The sequence below is a fragment of the Phalacrocorax aristotelis genome, chromosome 2 (assembly GCF_949628215.1).
Source record: "Phalacrocorax aristotelis chromosome 2, bGulAri2.1, whole genome shotgun sequence".
NCBI lineage: Eukaryota > Metazoa > Chordata > Aves > Suliformes > Phalacrocoracidae > Phalacrocorax > Phalacrocorax aristotelis.
The window spans coordinates 126,259,380-126,270,898 of record NC_134277.1 but is presented as its reverse complement, the minus strand read 5'-3'; the positions used below and the strand labels follow the sequence as shown (position 1 = coordinate 126,270,898).

The following is an 11,519-nucleotide window of genomic DNA, read 5'->3' as shown; positions in this document are numbered from 1 at the left end:
TGGAGAACAAGTCTTATGAGGAGCGGCTGAGGGAGCTGGGGTGTTTAGCCTGGAGAAGAGGAAGCCAAGGGAGACCTTATCGCTCTCTACAACTGCCTGAAAGGAGGTTGTAGTGAGGTGGGTGTTGGTCTCTTCTCCCAAGTTACTAATGATAGGACAAGGGGAAATGGCCTCAAGGTGCGTCAGGGGAGGTTTAGACTGGATATTAGGAAAAATTTCTTTACTGCAAGAGTTGTCAGGCATTGGAACAGGCTGCCCAGAGAGGTGGTAGATTTGCCATCCCTGGAGGTGTTCAAAAAAACCGTGTAAAATGGTGCTTCAGGACATGGTTTAGGAAGCATGGTGGTGTTGGGTTGATGGTTGGACTTGATGATCTTAGAGGTCTTTTCCAACCTTAATAATCCTATGATTCTATGATTCCTGTCAGCATTCAGCCTGGGGGTGTTTCTTCCTGCCCTTCTCTGCTTCATATCTGCCTTAAAAACCCTGTGGTGGAAAAAGCAAAGTGATTTGCAAAGCCAGCAAATGCAGAGGGCTTGGTGGGGACAGCTGGGGTGCACAGGGATTTCACTAGTCAGCACCTGTTCCCTGATGGCTCTAGCTTCTTTTGCAGGGTGTTGTAAAGCAGACCTCACAACATCTGCTGCTCAGTCTTGTGTGAAAGCTATAATGCCATTGTGGTGGATTTTAAAATCATCAATCTTTTTTTTAGAAATTACATAATCTCAACAAATACATCCAGTAATGGTGTTGTACCATTGTTTTATACCATAATACAAAGCACAGCAAATGAAAAATATTATCAGACAACACATCCTGTACTCCTGAATTACCCCCCCAAAATTAAGGAGGCTCCGGAACGTTGAAATCTAAAGACATGATAAAAAAATATTCAGGCTGTGTTAGCCATTCCAATATTACAGCAATGAAAGACTCATAACCATCACTAACTTTTATATAATGTATCATTTAATATGCACATAAAATGCCTGCAGAAGACTATTTTTTAGGCAGTGCACATAGTGAACCCTTGATGAACGTTTTAACAGGATATCAACTCCACCCAGAAGAAACTAAAAGAATAGTGCTAAAGCTTGCATAAAGCTCCACACCATGTTTTCTGCAAGTCTGTATTTATTACAGAAATCCTTTCACATTTCAATATACTAACAACCCCTTTAAAATACTGTCAAATCCAGTGAAATCATGCTAAGACCCTTTCTTACAAACCTTTGCTGATGAGGTAGAACAGCATAGGAGCCTCTGGCCATCGTGGAAACGGCATCAGCCTGGTCCCGTGGGACACCTGACAGTGTGCTTAAGTTAACAGGTAACTGAACTTTAAGTATTCACATGTATTCATGAGCTGCTTCATGTAAATACCTGGGGCTAGGACCAGGCGTGTAACTATGCCTGGCATGAAGGAAATCTTATGGTCCTCTTAAAGCAAGCACCCATTTACAAACTGCCTCCAAGCAGTACGATCTTGAAGACCAACACTTTGGCTCTGCAGGTGCCACCGGGAGGTAGAGAAAATGTAGTGGTTTAAGTCTTCTTAATCCATCCCTCCATGACCTGAAATGATGGACTTTCAAACTGTAAAATATTTTCCTGCAGAGAAAAGCTCCTGGGATCCAGGACTGAACGTAACCTGTTGTGGTCCTTGCAGAGTTATATTATGGGGCAGAGGAGGGAGAGGAAAAGTTTCTGTATTTGGAGAAGAAAACCTGCAATCTAGTCATCTGCAGCTGCACCTGCTCACAAAAAATAGATTGACAGTGAGATAAACTCACAGACTGGGCTGCTGAGAGCAAAGGAAGTGGTGGAAAATCCAAGGTAAAAACATGATATTATAAAGACATTGCTCTAAATAGCATGGCTCTGAAATCTATTATGTCTGGAGAAAGCATCTTGTAGCGCTGACACACTTGTGCGTAGGAACAGGTGTCTGCCCTTTCAAAGCTCCACAACTAGGAGCAAGGTGAGGAGGCCTGCACTGGCTGATTGGACACAGATTTAAAAATCTGGGGAGAGAGTCAGTAAAACAAGCTGCAGTACACAGGCTCCACTCAGGCACCAGTAAACCTCTTGTACGCTTAAATCCTATGGAAAATATTATTAAGGGACCTAAACACCACACCAGCCTCTTTCATGCTTTGGCATGCTCCCACAATCAGAGCTATACTATTCCTCCCAACCACCCTTTTCACTGAAGTGCTGCATAATATATTAAAATGTATAAAAACCCTGTATCACTGTGAAGGTGGAGAGAGAGCAGATCCTTCAGTAAATGATAAGTGTCCCAAAGAAACTCTTTTTTGTATCTCAAGGCAGGAAAGTTTACGAGCAGGTATAGTAAAAGCTGGCAGGAGGCAGTTTATTTCATGTTTCCATCTGCCAGTTGTATTTTGTGAAATGGAATATTGTCCTTTCACCCAATAAATTCACCTTTTTTACAGCAGAAATTTCACATTAAATACTAATAACATTGTTTCAGGGGATCAACTAAAGGACATAACAGGCAATTAAACAGCTCCAATTATATCATAATTTTCTGTGTCGACTTATTTCAACAGATTACTGAATTTCTATTGAAATGGTATTCCGAAGGGGCTTAGCAATGTTTTAAGCGTATGTTTCAGGGCTACAGTCCCAGCACTGAATACTAATGACACAGTTCAAGATGTGTGCTCTCATGTGTCACAGATATCGTAGTTTCAGTTCATTTTCCATGAATTATTGAAATGAAGAATTATTTCCTCTTTTCTTTTTTGAATCAACACTTAATACCAGCAGTGCTGGAAAGAGTAAAATCCAGGAAATGTGCTACAGTAGATAAGAATTGAGAGCAGTGTTTTGGGGATGTTACCTGCATTTACATATTTGTATTTTATTAAGTAATCGTAAGAGCCTGTCCAAATTGTGTAACTCATGCATCATAAATAAATACAAACCAGATAACTGGAAGCAAAGGCTTACATAGTTGCAACAATTCATACCATTCTTACAGCAATGGCCTGGACAATTCCCCACTTTGTCTTGCAAAATTTTCACTACCTAACTCTCTTAAGGACCATTCCAGCTCCCAGGTAAATGGTATACGAGGTTTCCTTTGGGTGAAGAAGGAAAAACAAGAGGTACGAGAGCATACACACATTCAAGGGTTAAATTTAATCTTACGAATCTGATTTGTACACACAGATTTCTGAAAAGCAGGAACATGAGGAAAAACTGGTGAATAATGCTTGTTTAATAGCCAGCATAAATTAGGTCATACACAGGTCTAGAGGCATTTATGTAGCTATTTGAAGTGGTCACGGTTTTAAATCACTTGTCTGTGACTTAAAAAGGGACCCCGAAGCTAAATGCCTAAAGCAATATGTAACATGTAAACCAGTGCCTTTTCTAGATAAAGGTGTGTTGAAGGATATGGATATATCTGTGTAGACTGTATATGTTAGATATGAAGAATATAGAGTTCAGAATAAAACCTTCCACTTTGCATGATGCTCCTCTAGGTGACATCATGGATGATGCCAAGAGGTAACCGTTGTTAATCAAGTTGCCCAGTTCTTGCCTGGGACTCCTGTCCAATATGATGAGCATAGCACAGAGGTTTGGATGGAGCTGGATTTATATCAGTTTGGAGTGCTCCACAGTTCCCTCCAATATGCACCACAGCTTCTGAGCTCTCCACAATGTTAATACTTAGGCAGAATAAATTAAAATATGTTTTCAATTTAAAGAAAAAAAGAAAGTTGGGTAATTTTTCCTTTAAAACAGATCTAATGCAAATTAATTTTGGGATTACACCTGTGAACACCCTGAGCTGTCCATAAAAGATTACTCGTACTTACAGAAAAACTATATTCAAGATGTCCAAATCTGCAGTCAAAATTTCAAAGGGCATCAAACCAGTGAAGAGCCAAGTGATCAATTTAGAACCTGAAACCAGAGCATGTTAAGGTGACACAGTGTTTTTCAGCAACAGCTTATCTTTTGCCACTCTTGACCAACAATTGTCTTTGTGTCAGTTATTTAGTTTAGGCCAGTGCTATGGCTGTGTCATATACAACATCCAGAAATAAAGGGCAAAGAAAATTGGTTTTCCTCTTCTAATCTATCAATGAAAACAAGATACTGGAAGTTGAGATATATTACCTCTAAAGTCCTGAAAGGCAACAGAGAATAAAGGATTCAATTCACTAAACAGCAGTAGAATTTATTTATTAAACAAAAAAGCATTAACTCTAAAACACAGTCTGATATACAGAAAAAATGGATTTATCCCAGGTATTTATTGCAGTTATGTCTAATTTAAAAATGACAGTGTGTTCTTCTCTAGGTTTAATTCCAATTGCTATTAAAAACTGTGATACAAGTTAATTAATGTAGTCAATAACAATTGCAACTTTATCATGTCACATAAAAATTAAGCATATGAAAAGTAACTCTATAATTGGTTAACTGTGCATAAGGTATTATCCTTTTTAGCAAATGTTATACAATTCTTTAGTATATAAGCAGTACTTAATTCCAAATCAGCATATTTTAATGGATGTTCCCCCACAAGAATCAGCATCTCTTACAGAAATTAGCTAGTAAATATAACTACATAATAAAATTATTTAGCATATCTAACATAAGTGGCTAGTAACATACTCACTTGGATGCTGATATAAATTATCATTAGAATGTGTGATTTTAGCATTTGACCTAAATCACTATGCCCTGAACTGGAAGACAGAGTTAACTGTTTAGGTATTGTTTTAGGAATTTTACCTATATCCATACTACTTTGCTAGTTTTGTGGTCTTAGTTTTCGTGTATCACAGTTTTAAACTGTGCCACTAATTTTCAAATTACAAAACTAAATAAGACTTTTTTTTTTCATTTAACTAGTACGGACAGCTAAGCATCCCAAATCACAATCTCATCCAACTGAAATTATTTTCATCATCTGTTCCAGCCTGCAATTAAAATATGCATGTTGATAAAACAAGCCCATTTCTTAACACTGTCTGGATGCAAGAGTTATTTTTTCCAGCCTAGCCCACACCAAGATAAGAAAACTCTCTCTCAGCCTTCCACAGTTTTCAACAGTTTTTGTAGGTCTGAAATGCAGAATCCGTGCTCCCTTCATGTTTTCTACAGCCAGTATTTCTGAAAGCAGTTTGCTTTAAATGATTTCTGTGTCTCTGTTTTCCTCTTTTTCTAAAAATACAGTTCCCATTTTTCTCACCCCTCATTTACAAAATCTGACTCACCATCTTTGCACTCACTCATAACACAGCATGACAAAGAACTGCCAGCAGGAAACAAGGATTAAGGGCTTGGCTTTTCTCAAGTTAGCTAGAAGTGAATGTTTTATTCTCTCCCCCCAAAAAATCCCCAAGCATTTGGTATATATTTTCCAAGGACATGAGAACATTTCATCAGGTATTTTAGACAACTATAAATATCTTGTACTTTCCAAAACCAGTGGATATTTCTTCTAAAGCCATTCTGGGCTCTTGGTTAACTGTATATTCAGATACTCTTCAAAGAACTCTTTTGGTTCCCTTTTTCAAAAAAGAATAAGTTATTATAGAGCAAATGTTTGCCAAAGTTTCTATATTTAAGTGAAACCTAGGTTTGAGTACAAGAATCCATCCCAATACAACTCAGTGATTTGGGTTTTAGGGGAAGTTTTTTTTGAAAGTTTATTTTATATTTGCGTAAATGAGCTGAACCAAATTTATGGACCTTGGGGCTTAGAAAGGAAAAAAATAAATGTGACTAGTCAAGACAGAAAATGCCCTTCTCTGGAAAGCTAGAGACCACCTAAAGTTTGACTCATAGACCTCAAAATAATGGGGTGCATAGAAGAAACTTCAACTAAACCTCACTCCCTGTAGCACAAGAGTGGCACTACAGCTAATATTGCATATAATCTGGTACTACTGGCAAAGACAGTTGCTATATGCAGACTGGATAACTGGGTAAGGTCCATGTAATAGCAGTAAACCACAGGGCTTTGCTGTAGGCTGGGTAGCATCACGTAATCTTACAGAGTAAAACAGCTAAATGGAATGAGTGCTCAGTCTCCATACACTCAAGCGCTTTGCTGTTTCTTTTTAACAGGAACAAATGAGGCCAGATTTCGGACTATATAAAGCCAGTAATAAAAGAAGAAATCTTGAAGATTTTCTCACAAACGTCCCACTCACCTGAGAGCTTTCTTTGTAAAAATAGATATTTATTAATATTCTACAGCAAGGAGTTTGGTGTATTTGCAATCTTTGCACACAGAACTAATTTATTTTTCACATAGGTGAAGAGAAATCTGAAGAAATTCTCCAGTGACTCCACCGGCCTTGGCTAGGAATACAGAATTGTCTTTCTGGAAGAGAACTAAATACGGCCTTTGAAATTAATATGCTGTCAAAAAAATAATTTCAGATAGTCTATAAGTCTTTCCTTACAAAACCTAATAATTCTCCATTCACTTTTTCAAGCAGCTTTTGTATGTAGATTCAAACTGCCTCCTGAGCACAAGGAGCAAGGTTCAATTTGTATTATCTGGAGATCCACTTCTCCATATCCCAAACATCAGTACAATTCCAATCTGCATTACTTCTTACAAGGATTCCCCACACTAGAGTAGGAAAGTGGTGCCTTGGCAGAATTTGTGGGACAACTGAGCGCTTTTACACATTGCACCAGTGCTATTATGATCTTGGCTTCCTATTATTAATTTATGCAAAATGATAACGCTGCCACTTTATCACTTAGCAGCATCTGCAAACTTAATGTTTCACAATGCCATAAATGATGATATCTGTTACCAAAAATTGCATTCACACAACTAGCCATGCAGAGGAAACATTTCTACACTGTGCTTCTGACAACCTAATCATATTTTTTAATATTTCCCAACCTTGGAATGAAGTTCTGCTGCACAGCCCTCCTTCTGTTTGGCATTATCAGCCTGTGTCATGCCAGAAGTTGTTGCTGATGTACTGTGCTATTTGACTGCTGACATGTGGTGCTTCTGGGCAACCCCTTAAGTCAGGCTATTGCAGGTTAGCAGGGTTCTTGGAGATCTTTAAAATGTGAAATTACTCCATTTCCTGACATTTCCTGACAGTTGAACGCCCTGGCTGCTGCTCCCATCCCAGATGAAATGTTCTCTGGATCTGCAGCTTCCCTAGAGGTCCAAGACTGATAACAGAGAGACATCTCAGCAGCACAGCAAACCTGGATTTGCAGCTCAACAGCATTCTTTTTTCACTCCCCAGGGTCAAGTTTCAACCTCAGTTGGCTCAGAGTCCTAGTTCTAACCCTCAGTATTAGGAAGCCAGCAGGCTTGAAAACAGACTCAGAATAGGAACTTTGGATTTTTTTCCTCCTTTCCTAGCCCTCACAGATGGACACACTCCATTTGCTTACCCAATGGGGTTTCCTAATCCAGGAAGCATTCAGTCATTCCTGCTTCACCTTCAGGATGTAGAAGCTTAGCCCAATTTGTTTGGTTTAGTTCATTTTTTTATTTACTCTATGAGCTAACAAATTCTCCCAGTGGGCTTTACAGCATCTCATTATTAGAGGTACATAGAAGTAATACATGCATAAACACAAGGTTTTTTTATATATATATCATTGAACCACAGGCAGCGTTGTAATAATGTTTTCTTTTTTTTTTTTTTTCAAACTAGATGCCAGTGGAACATTGTTAATGACAAAGAAAATCACTTCCCCTCTTCCAGTTTTTCTCTTTTTGCAGAACTAATATATTAGGATGAAGTAAGAGAAATACTCCTCTAAGTCGTTAGTAGATTGTGGGGCAATAAAAAAGCCTTATGAAAACATTAGCCTAAGCAAATAATATTTAAAACACAAGATGAAAAGGTGTTTTAATTTCCTATACCTACGGATAATATTGCCAGTTTTCATTTTTGGACAGAAAAAAAAGAAACCCATGACTCTTCAGAAGGATAGAAGGAAAAAAGGACTTTTCCAAAGTCAATACGCATTTCATTTCTAGCCATATCATATAATAGTTAGTGATTTATTGTCAGTATGATTAATGGCATGATCAAGGTCCTGCCAAATTACCAGTTCTAGAACTGTAGTTTCCATTCCACTCCTCCACAGTTCAAAGGGACGTATGGCTCAAAGAAAGTGACACAGGGCCTAAAGAGACTTGATGTAAGAGAAAACAGGAGATAGCAGAGAATGACCTGCTATGAGAAAAAAAAAAAGTAGTTTGGCTGGAAATGCCCGGAACATTCAAAGCAAGGGAAGACTGGATCAGAGTGAAATCCAAGGCTGTATTTATGAAATCAAGCCTAAATTCCGGTATGATGTTGTGTCTTCCAAAGCAAAGGAAAACACACACAAGGAAACTGGCTCAAAATAAACCTGCTGCCCTGTTAGTGACTTCCTCTCCTGAATCACCTACTGTCCTGAGCTAGCGGGTAACCTGACGTGTTGAACATAGAGTCATGCACTGTAATTTAGAGCCATAGTTACATTCCTTTGAAGATTTATCACTGTTTGCTGTGAGAAGGATCTGCAGTTAAAATCTATGTCAACAAGCAGAAGTCAAAAAAAAGGATAAGGTCACACAGATAGAGGAAAACATCTCCTCTGTACACTTTACAGAGCAAAATGACACAATGTTTTGGAGAGGCAATTGCTTATTTCACTTAAATTTTAGACAATCAAAGAAGTAGCAGTGGCTGAAAAGATGTAGCATGATTTATAACACAAGGGCAGCAAAGAAGAAACTGTATCTAAGGCAGCACTTAGGACAATACTTAGCCTGAAGCACATGCTTAAATTTCACAAATTTAACTGAGGTGAGAAGATATTTTAAAATAAATAAATATTTATGTGGTGTTCTGAATCTGCACAGATGCAAGCTGGTAAACAACGACCATATCAAGATTTAAATCTTGATAAATCTTATAATCAAGATGGTGGGGGTCCTAATTAGAAGTAATTTTAGTTCACCTTCATGTTGCAGCCAGGAACGGGTTGCAGGCAAGTCTGGTTTCTAATTGCATACACACCTTTTCACCATTGTGCTGCATGCAGTCGGCAGTGGGGTTATGAGGATATTTGGCAGGTGTGAGGGGCATGTTCCTGCAAGAGTGAAGAAAGGTGGCGGAAATCACTCAGCTGAAGTGGCTAACCCTGTAGTGAAACTGCAGCAACGGTAGCAGATCAGGAACCCAAAGTTAGGAACAAAACCAGATACAGGACTCTATGAAAAGCTAATAGCCCAATGTACACTCACCCATGGTTCAGCTGAAGTTGAACAAACAGCACTTCCCTGGTAGACAATGTAAACTGGCAAGGACCTGAGAGAAAGTGCAGCAGTATCATCCACCTTTCCTTGAACTTTGCAAATAGGTTTCCCATTTCCTCACTGTACATATAATTTACAAGCTTTTTCCCTCTTACTCTAGGGGTTTTTTTTTTTCTGCTAGTGAGAATGAGTCATGTCTCTTCTCCCAGTTTTTGTTCACTCATACTCTTCTTGCAACATAATTTGGCAAAGATTTATTGTGCAATCCTTTTCCAAACAGGTGTCTGTTTTCTGGCTCCCCCTGCAAACTCAGTTCCAGAGAGCAGATGGTAATAGTTAGCTGCCTTCTGCACCTGCACGGATGAGAGCAGATCTGAAGAACCTCTTCTGTAGGTTGAGTAGCTCAGAGCAATATTTAGATGACCTTGTGGTTAACACATAAGTAGCCAACTGTATCCAGCTTGGCACTGACACTGTGGTGATCATTAGTGGAGTTGGACTTAAGACAGAAAATGGTTTGGGGAAACTAAGAGAAGGCAGGACCATTTGGCACATTGTCAGTCAAAAAGGCACCTCAAGAGCACTGCCATGAATGAACAATACCCGCCCAGGTCTTTTCTGCCACGTTTCAGGAATTCTTGCTGCAATCACATGAATAAACTAATTTACTGTATATCAGACCACATCAGGCTGTCAGGATTCAGTGAAGGATTTAGGGACTTCTTAATTAAATATGTTAAAGCAAAGTTAGTTTTCTAAACATTCATCAGGTCCGACTGGTTATTGGACCAATCTAATCTGTAGTGCTCTGACCCAGGAGAAGGAAGGTGTGGGAGAGATGGATTTGAAGCCCGAGTTTTTTGAGGTTATGAACAGACTGAGAACTAGTGAGCTAAAGAGAGAGGGAATGAGACAAAAGAGAGAGAAAAGAGAGGTGAAGACTAAACAAGGAATTAAGGAACTTCCTGCAAATCCAAGTTGCCTAAAAGTGGGAGGTAAAGTTACTGAAAGAAACAAGGGGTCAGTGAAGAGTAAGAAAAATCTGGAAACAACCATTAGAAAGTTCAGGCCAGGGAAAAGCTGTATAATTGAGAAAAGGTTAATATTTTCAATACACTTGAGATGATACAAACTGAGGCAGACCATGTGGCTCTGACTCCGGTGCAGGTCAATAGCAGCTCTGGGCATCAGGTCTGGCATTCACCTGCAGGGCAGAAGACTCAGGCTGACGTGTTTGGGTAAGTCCCATCTCTAAACTAGATCAAGAGGGTTTACAGAAAAAAACTCTTACCTTCACAGGCAGCTGATTTTTTCTCTACTGAGGCCTTTGCCAGCTCTTTTGTGCTGAACACGAGGTCTATGAGCCCATTCAGGGGGTTAACTTCTTGGTGGGATTTCTGCTCCTGGGTGTTTTTCACCACATTGTTCCACTTGCTGGGGGCCAGCAGCACTGTTGGGTACCTCACCAGGTTCTCAAGGTCAATGGTTAGAGTCTTTGGGTATCTTTCCTGGAGGAATAATAAGACCACAGCAACATCAGCATATCAGCAGCTCTCTTCACAGCATGAAGGACAGATCTTCTTCTCTGGGACGTATTTTTTAATTAACAAGAATAATCTAGCAGAAAAACTGGCAAGTATATAGAAATAAATGATCATTCAGATTTCTAAAATGCTACAAAACACCGGTAGCTATAAACTGGTAAAAGTATGCACAGATCCATTAATGCAGGGTTGAACTTTATATCTCAAAGGGCAATTCCATAAAAGAAGGTACTTTCTCCTGAATGATACACTTTAGAAATTCACTGTGAAAATAATCACTCCTTAGATATTTGAGATGCACATTATTCAGTGGGAGAAAATAAATCTCTTTAAGAGTCCTGTTAGCAGAGAGGAATTATAACTCTTTAAAGGTATTACTGATTTCAATATTAATAACATTATTCTGCAAATCTATTTTTCTAATCAGTTTCTGAACCTGTGATCAAAATTTTAAGTCAGTTATTTTTTTTTCAGACCTCGTAGTTTTCTAATTCTGGGGAGAGAAGACTCTAATAACCTTTCTTCAAATCCCTGTTAAGAATCACCTCATGTACAGAAAAAATAAGTGCCTTGTAAAGACTGATAGGCTTTAAGAGTTTTTCCTCTATTAAAGTTGAATAATATTTAAGACTTTCTTATCTTGATATTACTCTATATCATAGAAAAAATAAAAAATCATC

The 11,519-nt window shown here is 38.7% G+C and overlaps 2 long non-coding RNA genes across 2 annotated transcripts; both read right to left on the bottom strand.

Moving 5' to 3' along the window:
* Nucleotides 1-317: 317 nt before the first annotated feature.
* Nucleotides 318-7,428, bottom strand: LOC142053951 (uncharacterized). Its single transcript, XR_012659389.1, has 3 exons — nt 5,268-7,428; nt 3,858-3,945; nt 318-486 (listed from the first exon to the last, which is right to left on the bottom strand). It is a non-coding gene; the product is annotated as an uncharacterized LOC142053951 (long non-coding RNA).
* Nucleotides 7,429-8,731: 1,303 nt separating this feature from the next.
* LOC142053950 (uncharacterized) lies at nt 8,732-10,798 on the bottom strand. Its single transcript, XR_012659388.1, has 3 exons — nt 10,587-10,798; nt 10,429-10,499; nt 8,732-9,129 (listed from the first exon to the last, which is right to left on the bottom strand). It is a non-coding gene; the product is annotated as an uncharacterized LOC142053950 (long non-coding RNA).
* Between the last annotated feature and the right edge of the window lie 721 nt (nt 10,799-11,519).